This window comes from Hylobates moloch, unplaced genomic scaffold (assembly GCF_009828535.3).
Source record: "Hylobates moloch isolate HMO894 unplaced genomic scaffold, HMol_V3 SCAFFOLD_20, whole genome shotgun sequence".
Classification (NCBI taxonomy): Eukaryota; Metazoa; Chordata; class Mammalia; order Primates; family Hylobatidae; genus Hylobates; species Hylobates moloch.
The window spans coordinates 34,443,692-34,464,934 of NW_026652295.1; the positions used below are offsets into that span (position 1 = coordinate 34,443,692).

Here is a 21,243-nt window from a genome sequence, read left to right on the forward strand (position 1 = left end):
TGAATACTTTTGGATAATCTTTATTCTGTAATTAGAATTATTTCCCTAAAATTAAACTACTAAGTAGGTGTTAAAACATTCCTATTTATAAAAATAACATGTTAAATGCGGAAAATTTGGAAAACACTTGTTTCAAGACATACCTAATCAGAACGACTATTAACATTTTGGAATATTTCCTTCCAGTCAGTGGCCATGAATGCTCCTCTTCTAATGATTTTTATGTAGTATGACTGTTTCCCAAAAAGGTTGTACTAAGTTACACCCCCACCAGCCACACATGGGCTTTTGGTATTTAAGTACTACCTCATTCTGAAAACTTAGCTTATTTGATAGGTAAAAATCATATTTCATTTTATAATGCATTAAAAATATTTACTGATTTCCTTCTCTATATGTCTTCAATTAGTTATATCACAACTTTTGTGCACTGAGAAGTTCAAGCAGCAGAAAAACCTGAATTTGCATTCAGGCTCTGACACTTATTAGTTGCCTGTCTTCTAGGAGCTTTAAGCAAAAAAAGCAGGGTACCTCTGGGCCTCATGCCTGTAATTCCAGCACTTTGGGAGGCTGAGGTAAGTAGATCATTTGAGGCCAGGGGTTTGAGACCAGCGTGGCCAACATAAAGAAACCCCATCTCTACTAAAAATACAAAAATTAGCTGGGTGTGGTGGCAGGCACCTGTAATCCCAGCTACTTGGGAGGCTGAGGCACAACAATCACTTGAACCCAGGAGGCAAAGGTTGCAGTGAGCCGAAATCACGTCACTGCACTCCACCCTGGGCAACAGGGCAAGATTCTGTCTAAAAACAACAACAAAACAAAAAGGCAGGGTACACAGCATTCCTTTCAATGGCTAAAGGAAAACACATCTTAATTTTAATTTTTCAGTATTTATTTACCTTTTCATCAACCTGTTTCATCAGATTATTTTTTCAAAAGATTCAATTAACAGAAAAACATTTTAATAGCAAAACCAGTTACATGCTATGACTGAGCTATTTAAGACATAAGAAATACCTTGATGTGACTAATGATTTAGATTTTTGGTGGCCATTCCCCTCAATTCTTGATTTTCTTTTTAATCCCCCAGGGTACACAAAATTAGCTATAAAACTGCATGATTCAATGTTCATTGTAACGGAAAACATGTCTTTGGGAAGTTTATTTAGTAATACACTGGCCCACTTTCCTAAGTGGAAATAAGGAGTCTGAATGAACAACAACATTCTCCAATTTGAGATTAAGATGGAATTCTGAAACAGATTCTCTGATTCAAACTTAATGAAAGTAAATGAAATGGGGCCGGTTGCGGTGGCTCACACCTGTAATCCCAGCATTTTGTGAGGCCAAGGTGGGCAGATCCCTCGAGCCTAAAAGTTCAAGACCAGCCTGGGAAACATGGTGAAACCTCATCATTAAGAAAAATGCAAAAATTAACCGGGCTTGCTGGTGCATGTGCCTGTAGTCCCAGCTACTCGGGGAACTGAGGTGGAAGGAATGCTTGAAGCTGGGACGTTGAGGCTGCAGTGAGTCATGATTGTGCCACTGCACTACAGCATGGGCGACAGAGCAAGACCTTGTCTCAAAAAAAAAAGGGGTGGGGGAAGATTAACTGAAGGCTTGTATAATGGAGTTGACATCGTACACTACACAGCAGACAGGTTGGTATTTATCTTGCAGGGGAAGAAAAGGAGGTCTATTCTCTAAAGAAAATAAACTGGAAAGAACAAATGCTGTTAGTGTGGATGATGCTATCCCAGAGTAAAGTTTTCCAGATTCTGGCATTCAGTGGGACCAAAGATCACACAGGTAGCCTCTTAATTATTTACTCTAAAGAAAAAGCTGGCCAGGCACAGTGGCTAATGCCTACAGTCCCAGGACTTTGGGAGGCCGAGGTCAGTGGATCACTTGAGGCCAGGAGTTCAAGACTAGCCTGGCTAACATGGTGAAACCCTGTCTCTACTAAAAATACAAAAATTAGCCAGGCGCAGTGGCATGCGCCTGTAATCACAGCTACTCAGGAGGCTGAGGTGGGAGAATTGCTTGAATCCAGGAAGCAGAGGTTGCCATGAGCCGAGATCATGCCACTGCGCTCCAGCCTGGGCGACAGAGCGAGACTCTTGTCTCAAATAAAAGAAAAAAAAAAAAAGAAAAATGCTTGCTAGGGACATAGGGCTATCAATCAGGTCTCTAATGCCTCATCCATAAAAATAAAAGGTGACTAAGGATCATTGAACATTTGAGGAAAGCCCACGGCCCCAAAGACAGAGACCAAGATAAGCAATTGGAAAACTGACCCTAGAAGAGAGATATGCATTCAGGAGAAAGACAAAACTTAAAAACTAGTTAATATGAATAGAGAAATGTTAAATGATGCCGATTTCCATATAGACTATGATGCTCTAGTCTAAAAGATGAGTAAAGTCAAAGAAGTTTTAGAAAATAAAGTTGACCATTCCCTAAAAGTAGGCGGAAACAAAGGCCCACTTATCTCATAATCACCCATTATCCTGTAATATCTCTATTCAAGATAATAATGCTCAAAAAGAGATGAGACAAACACAATCAAACCAGAAGTTCCCACATCTGAATAATCAGAGTTGCAGAAAGAGAAACTTATGAAAATAGAAGAGATAAAATTATTAAAGAAATTCAAGAAATTTCTGGAGATTGAATGGAAGCTCCACTTAATTTTTTATTAGGGAAATTTTTAAATCCCAGTGTTAAGAAGACTCTAAAGGCTTCTAGGTAAAAAAAGCTAGAAGGGCAATAATTAGACTGTCATCATCTATCTCATCAGAAAGCCAATACACTAAAAGACAACGAGGCAATGACTTCTAAATTCTGAGGAATTTTTTTTTAACCTAGTCTAAGTTTCAACAGCATTTGAGAGCAGAATAAAGTTTTTCAAATATGGACCGACATTGAAACTTATCTCCCATTCATCTTGTCTGAAGAAGTTACTTGAGGTCAAGAAAACAAAGCAGTAAAACTGAGAAAGAAGACATAGGATCCATAGGATTCTGTGGTTTTTTTTTTTGTTTTGTTTTGTTTTTGAGACGGAGTCTCGCTCTGTCACCCAGGCTGGAGTGCAGTGGCGCGATCTCGGCTCACTGCAAGCTCCGCCTCCTGGGTTCACGCCATTCTCCTGCCTCAGCCTCACCGAGTACCTGGGACTACAGGCGCCCGCCACCACGCCCGGCTAATTTTTTTTTGTATTTTTAGTAGAGACGGGGTTTCACTGTGGTCTCGATCTCCTGACCTTGTGATCCGCCCGCCTCGGCCTCCCAAAGTGCTGGGATTACAAGCGTGAGCCACCGTGCCCGGCAGGATTCTGTTTTACAGATCAAAAACAGAAGAGCCAAAAAGGAAGTTCCAAGAGCCCAATTATAGAGAAGGCCTGAAATGCATTTAATCTGACCTAGAGCCAGAGACCAGAGGGCTCTGAGAGATTCCAGGGAAAAAACAAAGACAAGAAAGTATGCTTGAGACATACTTTCTGGAAGAATCTAACAATATGATAAAAAAGAGGTAACACAAGGGAGAAAAACATAATTATGAATTCCAAGAAACAAAATCTAAACAAAAAAAGTTATGTAATTATAGTACAAGACACGATCAAAATAACATAAATGCAGATTATTGATTTTCTACTTCAAAATCAACCTAATGATAAAGCACACAATAATTATGGCTACAAAGTAGAACGTAAGGATTCTTTGTAAAGACTGTAAAGACGGAATTTAGGGGGCAGTTGAGAGAGAAAGAAAAGTCCACCAATATTCTCATGTTACAAAGTTAAAGTGCCTACAGTTAATGAAACCAAAAACAAAGGCTGAGGCATATGCTTTCGTGTGTGTGTGTGTGTGTGTGTGTGTGTGTGTGTGTTCATCCACAGTTCCTGGCTCATAACTCCCACAGTGCTCGTTAGTCTTTTGTTATAATGTTGGGGCTCTTTAGGCCTCAAAAGCAGGCCTCAGAAAACAGACCTCCTGCCCTCTTTCACCTGCTCCTTTTTCTTCCCAATGCAGTAACGTAATCCTCTCGTGCCTTTCCATAAAGAAATTATCTGACCTACCTTATCTGATTCTGATTCATAAGATCCCCATTTCAGAGCCCCACACCTTGGGGGTAGGAATGATGCACAGAGAGGCCAAGAATCTGAACAGACAGGCCCTGCTGGGTTTCCATACTCAGTCTATTAGGTCGTACTCTTTTTGTCCAATCACATTTCTACACAGTTGTCCATGCTCTTTGTTCATGCCTATCTAATGAAGTCTCCGTGAAAGGCCCAAGAGGATGAGGTATGGAGAGCTTCCAGACAGCTGAATAAGTAGAGATTCCTAGAGGGTGGTGCACCCAGAGAGGGCACGGAAGCTCTGCATTCCTTCCCATACCTTAGGCCTTATGCATCTATTCATCTCTATCCTTTGTAATATCTTTCATTTAAAAAAACCAGTAAACATGTTGCCCTGAGCTCCTCTAGCAAATTAATTCAACCCAAGGAGGTGTCATGGGAAACCCAATTTATAGCCAGTTGATCAGAAGCACAGGTAAAACAACCTGGGCTTGCAACTGGCACTGGAAATGGGGGAGAGGCAGTCTTGAGGAGTGAGCCCTCAATCCGTGGGGTCTCCAAGAAGACCCTGTCAGAACTGAATTGAATCAGAGGACATCTAGCTGGTATCTGCTGCAGAACTGATTGGGTGGCGTATGGCGGGGGAAAAAGTCTCATACATTTGGTCACAGGAGTCTGTGTTTATTGTTGTGGTGTGAGAGCAGACAACAGAACAGTTTGAAGTTTTCCTACTCAAGGTATATTAAAGTTATAAAGTAATCAAAATAGATAATAACAAGTGTTGGTGAAGAAGTGAAAAAAACTGGAACCCTTACACATCGCTGGTGGGAATGTAAAATGGCACAACCACTTTACATTTGTTAATTCTTCAAAATGCTAAACATTAGGATTACCATATGACCCAGCAATTCCACTTCTAGGTATATACCAAGAGATGAAAACATGTATCCACACAAAAAGTTGTACATGGGTGTTCACAATGCATAGTTGTATGATTTTGTTACCAACAGTGTTAACCTGAATGGGATCTGGTTACCTTGGAAATGCAGGAACTTATTAAGAATGTACTATAAAGTAAAATGCTGACTGATTCCTGGGGACAGGGTGGAATATACAAACACAACATTATTCATAATAACCAAATAGTGGAAATAATCCAAATGTTCACCAACTGCTGAGTGGATAAACAAAATTCATATATCTATACATAAAAAGGAATGATGTACTGATACCTGCTTTAACAAGATGAATGATCCTTGAAAACATTATACTAAGAGAAGCCAGTTACAAAAGACCACATAATCATAAGATTTCATTTACATGAAATGTCCAGAAAAGACAAATCCATTGAGACAGAAAGTAGATTAGCGGTTGCCAGGGTCTGAGTAAAGGGAGTAATGATGAGTGACTACTAATGGGTTTGGAGTTTTCTTACAGGAGGATAAAAATGCTCTAAATTTAGATCATGGTGAGATACAACAATTCTGAATATATTAAAACAATGGAACTGTACACTAGATGGTGAATTTATGGCATGCAAACTATGTCTCAATAAAGCTGTTAGAAAACTAGGTCCAAATATAGTGCTTTATTGAGAGGAAGAGAGAGATAAAGTGGTGATAGTACAAGTGAACTACATCTTCCTCAATCATAGCAAGAATTCATGGTAATAGCTAAAGCTGATGAATCAAGGAATAGCAGTAAGTATGCTGGTGATGTGCACGTCTATCCAACTATTAGTAAAATAAACAAAAAGCAATGGGTGAAAGTAGTTGCTTTAGGAAGTAGGCCTATGTATAGGGAAAAGGTGAGACAGAGGACTACGTAGCATTTATTTAATTAATTCATTAATTCATTCATTTATTTTTGAGACAGGGTCTCGCTCTGCTGCCCAGGCTGCAGTGCAGTGGTGCTATCACGGTTCCCTCCAGCCTTGTCCTCCTCAGTTCAAGTGATCCTCCCACCTCACTCCCAAGCAGCTGGGACTACAGGCATGCACCACCATGCCTGGCTAATTTTTAGTTTTTTTAGAGATGTGATCTCACTATGTTACCCAGACAAGTCTCAAACTCCTGGGCCCAAGTGATTCTCCAGCCTCGGCCTACCAAATTGCTGAGATTACAGGCATGAGCTACCGCACGCAGCCTGTAGCTTTTATTTAAAAAGGCTTCCACTGTGTATTCTATTGGAACAAATTAGACACCTAAATGTCCAACAAGAGGTGGGTTGAATATATTTATTAGCTGCATAGATCACCCGTATGTTTATTTAAATTTGATTACCAATTTGTTCATGTAAGGTAAAACCTGTAATTGCTAAAAGGATCACCTACTCAGGCCCATTGATCAATACGTTGCATTATGAATGTTTACTATATTTGAAAATGTATCTATGCAATCAACTTTTAAAGTATTTATAGCAGCACAATTCTCAATTCCAAAGATATGGAACGAACCTAAGTACCCATCGATCAACGAACAGATAAAGAAAATGTGGCATCTATACACCATAGAATACCACTCTGCCATGAAAAGGAATGAAATGTCTTTTGCAGCAACTTGGATGGAGCTGGAGGCAATTATTTTAAGTGAAGTAAATCAGGAATGAAGAAAAGCAAATACCGTATGTTCTCACTTATAAGTGGGAGCTAAGCTATCAGGACTTACAGATATACAGAGTGATATAATAGACTCTGGTGACTTAAGGTTGGGGAGAAGATGGGGGGGGGTTAGGGATAAAAGACTACATATTGGGTAAAGTGTACACTGCTCAGGTGACTAGTGCACTAAAATCTCAGAATTCACTACTAAAGAACTCACTCACGTAATAAAAACCACCTGTACCCCAAAACTACTGAAATAAAGAAATTATTTTTTTAAGTATGTATTACTATATTTTTTACAAGTTAATTTATCACAAACTTTAGCCACGCATGGTGGCAGGCATCTGTAATCTCAGCTACTTGGGAGGCTGAGGCAAAAGAATCACTTGAACTTGGGAGGCGGAGGCAGAAGAATCACTTGAACCCGGGAGGCGGAGGTGGCAGTGAGCCGAGATCATGACATTGCACTCCAGCCTGGGCAACAGAACGAGATTCCATCTCAAAAAAGTTAACTTATCATATTGCCAGGTTCTTCCAGTGTCAAGCATGCCTTCTTATCTGTTTTCCCTAAAACCTCCCTCTTAAAGCCCTTTGACCTCCAGTTCACATTAAAGCCCTCTGAATTTCAGTTCGCATTTTCCAAAACAAAACAAAAATGTCAACAAATTCTACACAGACACCGGGCGCAGTGGCTCATGCCTGTAATCCCAGCAGTTTGGGAGGCCAAGGCAAGCGGATCACCTGAGGTCAAGAGTTCAAGACCAGCCTGGCCAACATGGTGAAACCCCGCCTCTACTAAAAATACAAAAATTAGCTGGGCATGGTGGTGTGTGCCTGTAGTCCCAGCTACTCAGGAGGCTGAGGCAGGAGAATCGCTTGAACCTGGGACGTGGAAGTTGTAGTGAGCCGGGATCGCACCACTGCACTCCAGCCTGACAACAGAGCGAGACTCCATCTCACGAACAAAACAGAACAAAACACTGGTGATCTTTAATGAAGCACAATTAGGCAACCACTACACTCCAAACGGATTTTTTTTCAATGGCCTACAAGACCTTATGTGATCTGTCTCCTCATTGCCCCCTCCAACCCATCTCTCTATACATATCTTCTTAGCCCTGTGCTAAAGTGGCACCCTTTCAGAGAACTTCCTTGACTTTCCTATATGAAACAGTAGTCTTTGCCACATGCCCTCTGCCACTCCCCTTACCCTGCTACTTTTCTTCAGCACTTGGCATTTTATTGTCTTCCTCCAGACACTCCCAGAATGTAAGCTTCATGAGGGCGGCTTTTTGTTCAACGGCATATCCTAAATGCCTAGAACCGGGATGTGTACAAGGTATTTCTTTTTCGTCTTTAGTTATTATTCATTCTTCAGTTAAAGTCCATTACACCTCTGCCCCCAACAGAACTAGACTGTGAAGAGCCTTAAATGTCAAGCATTGAAGCACTTTACATAGAAGGAAGTAGAGCCATTAGAGTGGCCCTACAAAAGAAATGCTTTAGAAAGATTCCTTTGGGGCCAGGTGCGGTGGCTCATGCCAGTAATCCCAGAGCTTTGGGAAGCCGAGGCGGGTATATCACTTGAGGTCAGGAGTTCGAGACCAGCCTGGCCAACTTGGCAAAACTCTGTCTCTACTAAAATACAAAAATTAGCTGGGCATGGTAGCGGGCGCCTGTAACCCCAGCAACTCGGGAGGCTGAGGTAGGAGAATCGCTTGAACCTGGGAAGCAGAGGTTGCAGTGAGCTGGGATCGCACCATTACATTCTGGTCTGGGCGACAGAGCAAGACTCTATCTCAAAAAAAAAAAAAAAAAAAAAAAAAAGATTCCTTTGGTAAGGTTTGTAAAATGTAGGGGAACCAGAAAGCAAGATGTTGGGGACCACTGCGGAGATAATAGTTACAGCAAAGGTCTCTGGAGTCAGGAGACTTGAGTTTGATCCTGGCTCCAGTTTACCAGAGCTCCAAAACTCTGAATAAACTGTTAGTGTAAGAAGCTCTCTGCGCCTCTCGCCTTATGCATAAAATGAAGGCAGAAATGATGCCTACCTCCTAGGGCATTTGCGAGGATATGTTAATCCTGTGGTTAATACAGTGCCTGAACATAAATTTTAGCATTGTAGGTAGAAAATAAAAGAAAAGAAACAAGCAAGTATGTGTTCACTTATTCAACTTAGTTTTACTGAGTGTCTGTAGATATCCCAGGTACTTTTTTCTAGGCACTGGGAATGCAGCTGTGAGCAAGTATAGGGTCCCTGCCTTCACTGTGTTTACATTCTAGCGTGAAGTGACAAAAAATAGCCGTAATTTATCTGAACCTATCTGGTTCTTGAGTTTTAGCTGGTGAACAGCAAAAGTTGCGACAGCAAAGTCCTATCTCAGTCTCTCCAGGAGATACATGCTCAACAATGTCGGGCTATGAAGAGAGCTATGGAGAAAAATTAAGTAGGGCAAGGGGACACAGTGTGCTCATGCTATTTTAAATAGTGTTGTGACACTGGAGTAAGGAGGTGAGCGATGCTGGAGTTTATCTGGAATGATTCAAAATGGTGGTTTCAGAAAATGGAAATTCAGGGAGAGGAACGGATTTAAAGATAGTATGTTTGGGGTCTTAGAAATGATTTAGTTATGGCTCTAAAGGATGGATTAAAGCTGGGCATGGTGGCACACACCTGTAGTCCCAGCTACTCAGGAGGCTGAGGTGGAAGATCACTTAAGCCCAGGAGTTCAAGGCCAGCCTGAGCAAGATAGTGAGATTTCCATCTCTTAAATAACAAAAAACTAAAAAACAGAGAAAGAGAGACTAAAAGCTGACTGGAAAAAGCACCTTTGAAACTTTACTTACATATAAACTTTAGTCTTTTCTGTCTTGGAGTGGGGAATGGTTAAGATCTCCTAATGCAGGGAACTGCCTTCTGAGGCCTGTGTTAGAGGCTGAATTTTGCCCCTTCTAGAAAGATAGGTTGGAGTGCTATCCTCCAATAACTGGGATTGTGACACTATTTAGATACAGGGTGGGTCTTCACAGAGGTAATCAAGTTAAGATGAGGTTATCAGGATAAGCCCGAATCCAATATGACTAGTGTCCTTTTAAAAAGAGGAAATCTGGATGTAGAGAGACACACACATATAGAGGGAAGACGATGTGAAGAGACACAGGGAAAAGATGGCCATCTATAAGGCAAGAAAAAGGCCTGAAACAGATTCTCCCTCACAGCCCTCAGAAGGAATCAACCCTCTGACACCTTTTAGACTTCTAGCCTGTGAGACAATAAATTTCTGTTGTCCAGCCACCCAGTTTTTGGTACTTTGTTACAGAAGACTGAAGAAAATAATGTTTGTATACTTATTTCCCTTAAGAAATCCTAAGTCTCTTGAAGGAAAGGACTGTGTCCCAGTCATCTCTGTATCCCTTCTAGAGTTATCACACTTACTTAGATCTGATGCAAAGATTTAACGAGACGCTATTTTAAGTTCTAGCACCTACACACAATGGAACTCAATAAATGCTAAATTTCTCCCACTACCTTTTCCATATATATTTTTCCTGATTTTTTTCTTTTGCAAATTGACATAATCCTTTACATATCTAATTTTATCCGAACTTAACTTCTGAGACATACTCACAAGTAGTCTAAGTTTCTCAACTCAGAAATCTTAAGCTGGAACTACGGTCTAACAATATCAAAATAAAAATTTGAGTGCCTATCAGGTGTTACATACAAATAAATATAATTCAACCCTGATCCTCAGGTGACTATACTCCAAACTCTACCATATATATACGCACATATATATAAATATACACGAAAATGAAACACCAACACATGAGCTAAAACTATTAGCTTGATACACTAATAGTATTAAGAAATGTCACATAGGCTTGGCACAGTGGCCCCATGTCTGTAATCCCAGCACTTTGGGAGACCAAGGCGGGAGGAATGCTTGAGCTCAGCCTGGGCCAGATGGCGAGACTCCATCTCTACAAAAAAAAAAAAAAAAAAAAAAAAAGATTAGGCAGTCTTGGTGGCATGTGCCTGTAGTCCCAGCTACTAAGGAAGCAGAGGCAGGAGGATCCCTTGAGCCCAGCAGTGTGATGCAGCTGTAAGCTATGATCACGCCACTGTACTCCAGAGCCTGGGTAACAAAGTGAGACCCTATTTCTAAAAAATAAAAAATAATAATAAAATAAAAATAAAAAAAAAAGTCACATAAAAGACAAAGATAAACCCATCTAAGGTAAAGAAGGAAGCATGAGAAAGAAAGCAGTCATCCAAAAACTTATTTCACCTCAGTACTGGGCTAGGCACTCAATGCAATATCATCCTTATAACCTTGCCATCTACAGATAAGGCAACTTGAACTGAAAGTCAAAAGAAACTGTCCATGTTCACCTAACAATGGTGTTGGAGGCAGGTTGAAATCCAGGACTGTGTAATTCAAAAGGAGAAGCTCTTTCTGATAAACAGCATATGAGCACATACTGTATGATCCTTCTACCTAGAAATATTAGCATGAATTACCTAATTTATCCCACTGCATTCTTCTTTCTAGTAAAAAAAAAATGCAAAATACAATTCCTGTTAAAGCTATTCTAAAAGGCATAAAAACTAGCAGAAGGGAGCTTGTCCTCAAGCTCATATGTAGATAGAAAAAACCTGGCATCTCTGATCAAATTGCTAAGTGGAGGCACATCAAAAAATGTTCATAAGCTTAAGAGTAGCACAATAATTAAAAGCAAAGTGGGCCAGGCATGGTGACTCACACCTGTAATCCTAGCACGTTGGGAGGCCAAGGTGGGAGAATCACTTGAGCCCAGGAGTTCAAGACCAGCCTGGGCAACACAGTGAGACCCTGTCTCTATTTAAAAAAAAAAAGCAAATTGAACTAAACAGAAAGATATGGTTGCCTACAAGGTACATTGATAATCAGTTACAAAATAAGGCTTACCCTAATATTTCAGGAAACAAAAGTTCACAAGAGGCCGTGGTGGCTCACACCTGTAATCCCAGCACTTTGGGAGGCTGGGGCGGGCAGATTACCTGAGGTCAGGAGTTTGAAACCAGCCTGGCCAACCTGGTGAAACCCCACCTCTACTAAAAATACTACAATTAGCCAGGTGTGCTGGCACGTGCCTGTAATCCCAGCTACTTGGGAGGCTGAGGCACGAGAATCACTTGAACCCAGGAGACAGAGGTTGCAGTGAGCCGAGATTGTGCCATTGCACTCCAGCCTGGGTGACAGTGAGACTGTCTCAAAAAAAAAAAAAAAATCACAAGACTATCCCCAAAAGGACTGTTGGCCTTGTTCAAAATGCCTAGGCCTCTATGATACTCAGATCATAAATTTTAGAATTTGAGTAAATTAAAAAAGGTTATCAACATGATTGACTACAAGTACTAAACTTCATACCATTGATGTTTTTGTTCACCAAACAAGAATTGGTGACAATTGTTATGTGGTATTTAAAATATATATTAAAATTTCTGAAACTTCTTGATAGGCCATCCTAAAATACTCATCAATATTGTTCAAGGCATTTAAGCCACCAATAAATTACCCAATAGCAATGAATTACACACCTGGACTTTTGTCCAGGTTGGAGTACAATGGCACAATCATGGCACATTGCAGCCTTGACCTTCCAGGCTCAAGCAATCCCACTTCAGCTTTCCAAAGAGCTGGAAATATAAGTGTGCATCACAACACCCAGCTATTTTTTTTTTTTTTTTTTTTTGAGACAGAGTCTCGCTCTGTCCCCCAGGCTGGAGTGCAGTGGCGAGATCTCGGCTCACTGCAAGCTCCGCCTCCCGGGTTCCGGCCATTCTCCTGCCTCAGCCTCCCGAGTAGCTGGGACTACAGGCGCCCGCCACCACGCCCGGCTAATTTTCTGCATTTTTAGTAGAGACGGGGTTTCACTGTGGTCTCGATCTCCTGACCTCGTGATCCGCCCACCCCGGCCTCCCGAAGTGCTGGGATTACAAGCGTGAGCCACTACGCCCGGCTAATTTTTTTTTTTTTAAGACAGGGTCCCACTGAATTGCCCAGGCTGGTCTTGAACTCCTAAGCTCAAGTGATCCTCCCACCTTGGCCTCCCAAAGTGGTGGGATTATAGGTATGAGCCAGCATGCCAAGCCATGATTTTTATTTATCTAGCTCCTGCCAACTGATTTTTGTGTTTAGTGGAAACATTTTACTACAGTTATCTGAAAATTAAGTGTATTCAAATTATTTTGTGGGCTTCTGATAACTTTCTGAAGTTATACCTTGTTAAATTAGTTGAAAAACTGGATACTATGGTCTTCACAGTTGATCTTTGTTGGTCTTTTTCAAATTTCCAAAGCTAATCCTCCACTACGAGGCCCATGGAACCATGGGGCTCTTCCACAACTGTGTTTAATACTATCACTCAGAGAGGGAACTTGCAACAGTAGGCCTATTAATGCCTTTCACCATAAAGACTCTGAGGCAGAGATTACATACTACAGGCTGCAAGCTGAATCCTGCCTGTAAACAAAAGTATACAATGGTTTTTAAATAAAGTCATGGGCCGGGTGCAGTGGCTCACGCCTGTAATCCCAGCACTTTGGGAGGCCGAGGCGGGAAGATCACGAGGTCAGGAGTTCGAGACCTGCCTGGCCAATGTGGTAAAACCCCGTCTCTACTAAAAATACAAAAATTAGCTGGGCATGGTGGTGCGTGCCTGTAATCCCAGCTACTCAGGAGGCTGAGGCAGGAGAACTGCTTGAACCAGGACCTGGGAGGTGGAGGTTGTGGTGAGCCGAGATCACACCATTGCACTCTAGCCTGAGCAACAACAGTGAAACTCTGTCTCAAAAAAAAGAAAATAAAAAGTAAAATAAAAAAGTAAAAAAAAAAAAAAATAAAGTCGTGGGCTGGGCACTGTGGCTCACACCTGTAATTCTAGTAATTTGGGAGGCCAAAGTGGTGAGAGGATCCCTTGAGGCCAGGAGTTCAAGACCAGCCTGGTTAACACAGCAAGACCCCATCTCTACAAAGGAAAAGAAAAAAAAATTAAAAATTAAGGGGGCCTGGTGGTATAGTCCTAGCTACTCCAGAGGCTGAGGCAGAGGGAATGCTTGAGCCCAGGAGTTTGAGGTTGCAGTGATCTATGATCACACCACTGTACTCCAGCCTAGGTGACTGAGACTTTATCTCAATAAAGAACAAAAAACAGACAAACAAAAGTTGTGAACACTAAACAATCTGGAGAATCACATAAAAACAAAGTTCTAGCTTCTGTTGAAAAAGCTGAAGACGTGGTAATAGTGGACCCATCTTCTCACAGGGTAACAGGAGCTAAGAAACCTTTTCTTCTTTAGATATAAAGGAGGAGGCCCACTTCACACACTCTAATAAGCACAGAACCATTCCCTTTTGTCTTACTCATAGTATGCTTCATAAGCCATATTCTAAAAAAAAAAAAAACCCAACATAATCACAAATTACATACAATATTTATTTTAAGCAATAAGCCTAGATGACCCAAATAATTCTGCAAGACTTGGACTTTTTTAAAAAGTCAAAGATGATGTAAAATGAAAGCAAAATGAAACACATGAATCTGAGAAATTAGGTGGTAGCATAATCCTACAGCAAGGAACTAGTCAATGCAACTATAAAATTCAGTCACTTGATTCTACATCCCCAGTGAAATATACTCTAAGAACAATAACAAAAATTGTTATCTTCTTTAGTAATCATATTGTTGGGGTAGTGCTGGAATTGTAATTCTAAGACTGCTGTGTATACATTGTAGGAAAAAGAAAATGAGCAATCATGGTGATGTTGAGAACTGGGATTTTCAGCGTAGGAGAAAGAAGAGTGAAATATAAAATCAAACAAAAATCCTTGGGTCCTATGATTCCATGTTTAAGTATAACATGAACTCATGATTTTTTTTAAATGAAAAAAACACAACTTACTTCCTAAGCTCTAGTCACAGAAAAGGCCTAGAAACAATGACTAACCAACTCACTAGTAATAAGCTCCTTAAGCATTCAGATTATGGTCTCCAAATACCATTTCCCACTTCTTGGCGATACAGCTATTTCCTAGCCCAGGGCAGAAAATGTACAAGATAAGCCTCTAGACATACTGTCACACCAGATTTAAAAAAGCAATCAAAGACATCTCAGGTTGAGTAAAATGAACTCAGGAGCTACCATGAAAAAAAAACTCCAATTAGCCAAACAGTGGACAAGCAATAAAAATAACCACACATGATACAACATGCATGAATTTTATTATTATTATTTTTTTTGAGACAGAGTCTCACTCTGTCACCTGGGCTGGAGTTCAGTGGCATGATCTTGGCTCACTGCAACCTCCACCTCTCAGGTTCAAGTGATTCTCATGCCTCAGCCTCCTGAGTAGCTGGGATTACAGGCATGCACCATCATGCCCAGCTGATTTTTGTATTTTTAGTAGAGACAGGGTTAGGCCATGTTGGCCAGGCTAGTGTCAAACTCCTGGCCTCAAACGATCCACCAGCCTTGGCCTCCCAAAGCGCTGAGATTACAGATGTGAGCCATGAATGAATATTAAAAACATTATGCTAAGTAAAAGAAGCCAGTCACTAAAGATAACATATGTTATGATTCCATTTATATGAAATGTCCAGAACAGGAAAATCCATAGGCACAGAAAGTAGATTAGTGGCTGCCTAAGGTTGAAGGTGAGGCAGTGTCGGGAGTCAAGGGGGATGACTGCTAATAGGTCCCGGTTTCTTTTGGAGTTGACAAAAACAACCTAAATTTACACTGTAGTGATGTTTGTGCAACACTATGAACATACTAAAAACCACTGAATTGCACAGTTAAAATGAGTTTCAATTATACCTCCATAAAACTGTAGAAAAAAAAAAAACACTCTAATGGACTGAACCACAAATATGTTCAAATTTGTGAGTTATTATCAAATGTTTATTGGTCATTTTGGAGCATGCTAGGGATCTGTCAACTCTCTCTCTGGGTAACCAAAGTTATGAGATAAAGTTTCTCTTTATAGAAGTATTACAATTAATAAATTAAGGAACAGAATATTACCATTTTTGAAACCCTAAATAAATTAATGGATCTAAGCAAGGATCAATAGCCGCTAACACCAGAAAAAAAAAATTGATGCTTCCTGATGAAAGTTTACACCACCACCCATAGGTAGTTTGCCAAAAACGAATTTGCAAGGAAAAGAACCACAGAGAACCTACAGAGTAAAAGACTAGAGACTTTTCAAACAAAGGCAATGGAAAGACTTTGTGGATCCCGATCCAAAGAAAATTAGGAAAATTTGAACACACATTGAATACTTGACATTAAAGACTTGTTTAAAAAAATTTAGGGCAATTATACTATCGTAGCTATGCTTTAAAAAAATTAAGAGTCTATAATCTATAAAATGATGCCTGGGATTTGCTTTAAAATAAGATGGAGTGAGGCCGGGCGCGATGGCTCACGCCTGTAATCCCAGCACTTTGGGAGGCTGAGATGGGTGGATCACCTGAGGTCAGGAGTTCGAGACCAGCCTGACCAACATAGTGAAACTCCATTTCTACTAAAAACACAAAATTAGCTGAGCATGGTGGCACATGTCTGTAATCCCAGCTACTTGGGAGGCTGAGGCAGGAGAATCACTTGAACCTGGCAGGCAGGGGTTGCGGAGAGCCAAGATTGCATCATTGCACTCCAGCCTGGGCAATAAGAGCAAAACTCCGTCTCAAAAAAAATAAAAAATAAAAAATAAGTAAGATGGAATGAACACATGAATAACAAGAAAGAGGAACAGCCTTGATATAGTTTGGCTCTGTGTCCCTACACAAATCTCATGTCAAATTGTAATCCCCACATATCAGCAGAGGGATGAGGTAGGAGGTCACTGGGTCATGGGGGTTGTTCCCCCACGCTGTTCTCCTGATAGTGAGTTCTCACGAGAGCTGATGGTTTTAAAGTGTGGCACTTCCTCGTTCTCGCAGACATTCCATCCCGCCACCTTGTGAAGAAGGTGCCTGCTTCCCCTTCACCTTCCACCATGATTGTAAGTTTCCTGAGCCCTCCTTGCCATGCTTCCTGTTAAGTCTGTGGAACTGTGAGTCAATTAAACCTCTTTCCTTTATACACCCAGTCTCAGGTAGTATTCTTTATAGCAGTGTGAAATGGACTAATATAGTAAATTGGTACCACAGAGAGCGGGGTACTGCTATAAAGATACTTGAAAATGTGGAAGCAACTTTGGAACTGGGTAGCGGGCAGAGGTTGGAACAGTTTGGAGGGCTCAGAAGAAAACAGTAAGATGTAGGAAAGTTTGGAGCTTCCTAGAGACTTGAATTATTTTGACCAAAATGCTGATAGTGAGGTGAACAACGAAGTCCAGGCTGAAGCAGTCTCAGATGGAGACAAAGAACTTACTGGGAACTGAAGTAAAGGTCACTCATGCTATGCTTTAGCAAAGAGACTGGCAGCATTCTGCCCCTGCCCTAGAGATCTGTGGAACTTTGAACTTGACAGAGATAATTTAGGGTATTTGGCAGAAGAAATTTCTAAGCAGCAAAGCATTCAAGACATGACCTGGGTTATTCTGAAAGCATTGTTTTATGCATTCAGGAAGAGATCATTTGAAATTGGGACTTATGTTTAAAAGCGAAGCAAAGAATAAAAGTTTGGGAAATGTGTAGCCTGACAATGGGATAGAAAAGAAAAAAACATTTTCTGGGGAGAAATTCAAGCTGGCTGCTAATCACCAAGACAATAGAGAAAATGTCGTCAGGGCATGTCAGAGATCTTGGCGACAGCCCCTCTCATCACAGACTCAGAGGCTTAGGAGGGAAAAGCTTACAGGGGCTAAGGTACAGCTTGGGCCATTGCTTCAGAGGGTTCAAGCCCCAAGCCTTGGCAGCTTCCATGTGGTGTTGGGCCTGCAGGTGCACAGAAGTCAAGAATTGAATCTCTGTCTAGATTTCAGAGGACATATGGAAATGCCTGGATGCCCAGGCAGAAGTCTGCTGCAGGGGTGGAGCCCTCATGGAGAACCTGTGCTAGGGCCATGCAAAGGGGAAATGTGGGGCTGGGGCCCCCACAGAGTCTGCACTGGGGCACTGCCTAGTGGAGCTGTGAGGAGCAGGCCACCGTTCTCCAGACCCCAGAAGGGTAGATCCACCAACAGCTTGCACCGTGTAACTGGAAAAGCCACAGTACTCAATGCCAGTCTGTGAAGGAGCTGCCCAAGGCTATGGGATCCCACCCCTTGCATCGGCATGCCCTGGATGTGAGACACAGAGTCAAAGGAGATTATTTTGGAGCTTTAAAATTTAATAACTGCCCGGCTGAATTTCAGACTTTAATGGGGTCTGTAGCCCCTTTGTTTTGGACAATTTCTCCTATTTGGAATGGGAACATTTGCCCAATGCCTGTATCCCCACTGTATCTTGGAAATAACTAACTTGCTTTTGATTTTATAGGCTTATAGGTGAAAGGGACTTGTCTCAGATGAGACTTTGGACTTGGGACTTTTGAGTTAATACTGGAATGGGTTAAGACTTGTGGGGATAGTCGGGAAGGCATGATTGTTTTGAAATGTGAGGACAAGAGATCTGGGAGGGGCCAAGAGTGAAATAATACAGTTTGGCTCTGTGTCCCCACCCAAATCTCATCTCAAATTGTAATACCCATATGTCAGGGGAGAGACCATGTGGGAGGTGATCAGATCATGGGGGTGGCTCCCCCCATGCTGTTCTCATGATAGTTCTCACGAGACCTGATGGTTTTGAAGTGTGGCACTTCCTTGCTGTTGCACACACTCCCTCCTGCCAACTTAAGAAGATGCCTGCTTCCCCTTTGCCTTTCACCATGATTCTAAGTTTCCTGAGGCCTCCCAGCCATGCTTCCTGTTAAGCCTGTGGAACTGTGAGTCAATTAAACCTATTTCCTTTATAATTACCCAGTCTCAGGTAATATTCTTTACAGCAGTGTGAGAACAGACTAATACAAGCCTCATTTCTTTTTTTTTTTTTTTAAGATGGAATTTCGCTCTTGTTGCTCAGGCTAGAGTGCAATGGCATGATCTTGGCTCACTGCAAACTCCACCTCCTGGGTTCAAGCGATTCTCCTGCCTCAGCCTCCCAAGTAGCTGGGATTACAGGTATGAGCCACCACGCCCGGCTAATTTTGTATTTTTAGTAGAGATGGGGTTTCACCATGTTGGTGAGGCTGGTCTTGAACTCCTGACCTCAGGTGATCCATCTGCCTCAGCCTCCCAAAGTGCTGGGATTACAGGAGTGAGCTGCCACGCCCAGCTTACAAGCCTCATTTCTGAGATGGAGAAAGTTTTAGTGGTCTGAATGGAAGATCAAACCAACCACAACATTCTCTTTAGCCAAAACCCAATCCAGAGCAAGGCCCTAACTGTTCAATTTTATGAAGTTTGTGAGAGGTGAGGAAGCTGCAGAAGAAAAATTTGAAGGTAGCAGAGGTTGGTTCATGAAGTTTACAGAAAGAAGCCATCCCCATAACATAAAAGTGCAAGGTAAAGCAGTGAGTGCTGATGAAAAAGCTACAGCAAGTTACCTAGATGCTAAGATAATTGATGAAGGTGGCTATACTAAACAGCAGATTTTAGGTGTAGACAAAAGAGCCTTCTATTGGAAGATGATGCCATCTAGGACTTTCACAGCTGGAGACAAGTCAATGACTGGCTTCAAAGCTTCAAAGGACAGGCTGACTCTCGTTAGCAGCTAACATACCTAGTGACTTTAAGTTGAGGCCAATACTAATTTACCATCCCAAAAATCTTAGGGCTCTTAAGAATTATGCTAAATCTACTCTGCCTGTGCTCTATAAATGGAACAACAAAGCCTAGATGACAGAACATCTGTTTACTGCATAGTTTACTGAATATTTTAAGGCCACTATTGAGACCTTCTGCTCAGAAAAATAGATTCCTTTGAAAATATTACTGCTCATTCGCAATGTACCTAGTCACCCAAGAGCTCTGATGGGGACATACTAAGAGATTAATGTTGTTTCCATGCCCACTGACATAACATCTATTCTGCAGCCCACGGATCAAGGAGTCATTTCAACTTTCCAGTCTTATTATTTAAGAAATACATCTGATAAAGCAATAGCTACCATAGTGATTCCTCTGATGGGTCTGGGAAAAATCTATTGAAAACCTTCTGGAAAGGATTCACGATTCTATATGCTATTAAGAACACTCATAGGGAGAGGTAAAAATATCAACATTAACAGAAGTTTGGAAGAGGTTGATTCCAACCCTCATGCATGACTGAAATGTTCAAGACTTCTGTGGAGGAAGTAACTACAGATGTGGTAGAAACAGCAAGAGAACGAGAATTAGACAAGGATCCTGAAGATGTGACTAAATTGCTCCAATCTCATGATAAAACTTGAACAGATGAGGAGCTGCTTCTTATGATGAGAAAGTGGTTACTTGGCCGGGTGTGGTGGCTCACGCCTGTAATCCCAGCACTTTGGAAGGCCAAGGTGGGAGGATGGCTTGAGCCCAGGAGTTCAAGACCAACACGGGCAACATAGTGAGACCCTGTCTCAAAATAACTAATTAGTTAATTAATTTTTTTTAAAAAGAAGTTTCTTTCTTTTCTAAGAACTAGGGTCTCACTATGTTGCCCAGGCTTGCCTTGAACTCCTGGGCTCAAGCGATCCTCCCACCTCGGCCTCCGAAGTAGCTAGGACCACAGGTGCATGCCACCACACCCAGCAGAAAGCGGTTTCTTGAGATGGAATCTACTATTGGTAAAGATGCTGTGAACATTGTTGAAATGACAAGGGACTTAGAATATAACATAAACTTAATTTATAAAACAGTAGCAGAGTTTGAAAGGACTGACTCCAATTTTGAAATAAGTTCCTCTGTGGGTTAAATACTATCAAACATCGTCACATACTACAGAAAAATCTTTGTGAAAGGGAGGGTCAACAGATGCAGCAAACTTCATTGTTTAAGAAATTGCCACAGCCACTCCAACCTTGAGCAGCCACCAGATGAGTCAGCAGCCATCAATACTGAGGCAAGACCATAGCTGGGTGCAGTGGTTCACACTCTTAATCCCAACTACTCAGGAGGCTAAGGCAGGAGGATTGCTTGAGGCCAAGAGTTCAAGGCCAGCTTGAGGGCAACATAATGAGATTCCATCCCTTAAAAAAATAAAAAATAAAAAATGAGCTGGGCATGGTGGCATGTGCCTGTGATCCCAGCTACTTGGGAGACTGATGCAGGAGGAACACATGCACCCAGGAGTTTGACGCTGCAGTGAGCTATGATAGCACCACTGCACTCCAGCCTGGGTAACAGTACCAGACCCCATCTCTCTTAAACAAAAATTATTATTGAGGCACGACCTTATACCAGCAAAAAGATTATGACTCACTGAGGGCTCAGATGATCCTTAACATTTTTTAGCAATAATGTATTTTTAAATTAAAGTCTGTACATTTTTAAAAGACATGACGCTACTGCAAAATTAACAGACTACAGTACAGTGCAAACGTAACTTTTATATGCAT

At 41.4% G+C, this 21,243-nt stretch overlaps 1 protein-coding gene across 3 annotated transcripts in view; it reads right to left on the reverse strand.

Annotated features, from left to right (window-relative positions):
• Positions 1 to 21,243, reverse strand: part of SRPK1 (SRSF protein kinase 1) — an 84,911-nt gene that overhangs the window by 58,337 nt on the left and 5,331 nt on the right. The gene's annotated exons all lie outside the window — the stretch shown is intronic.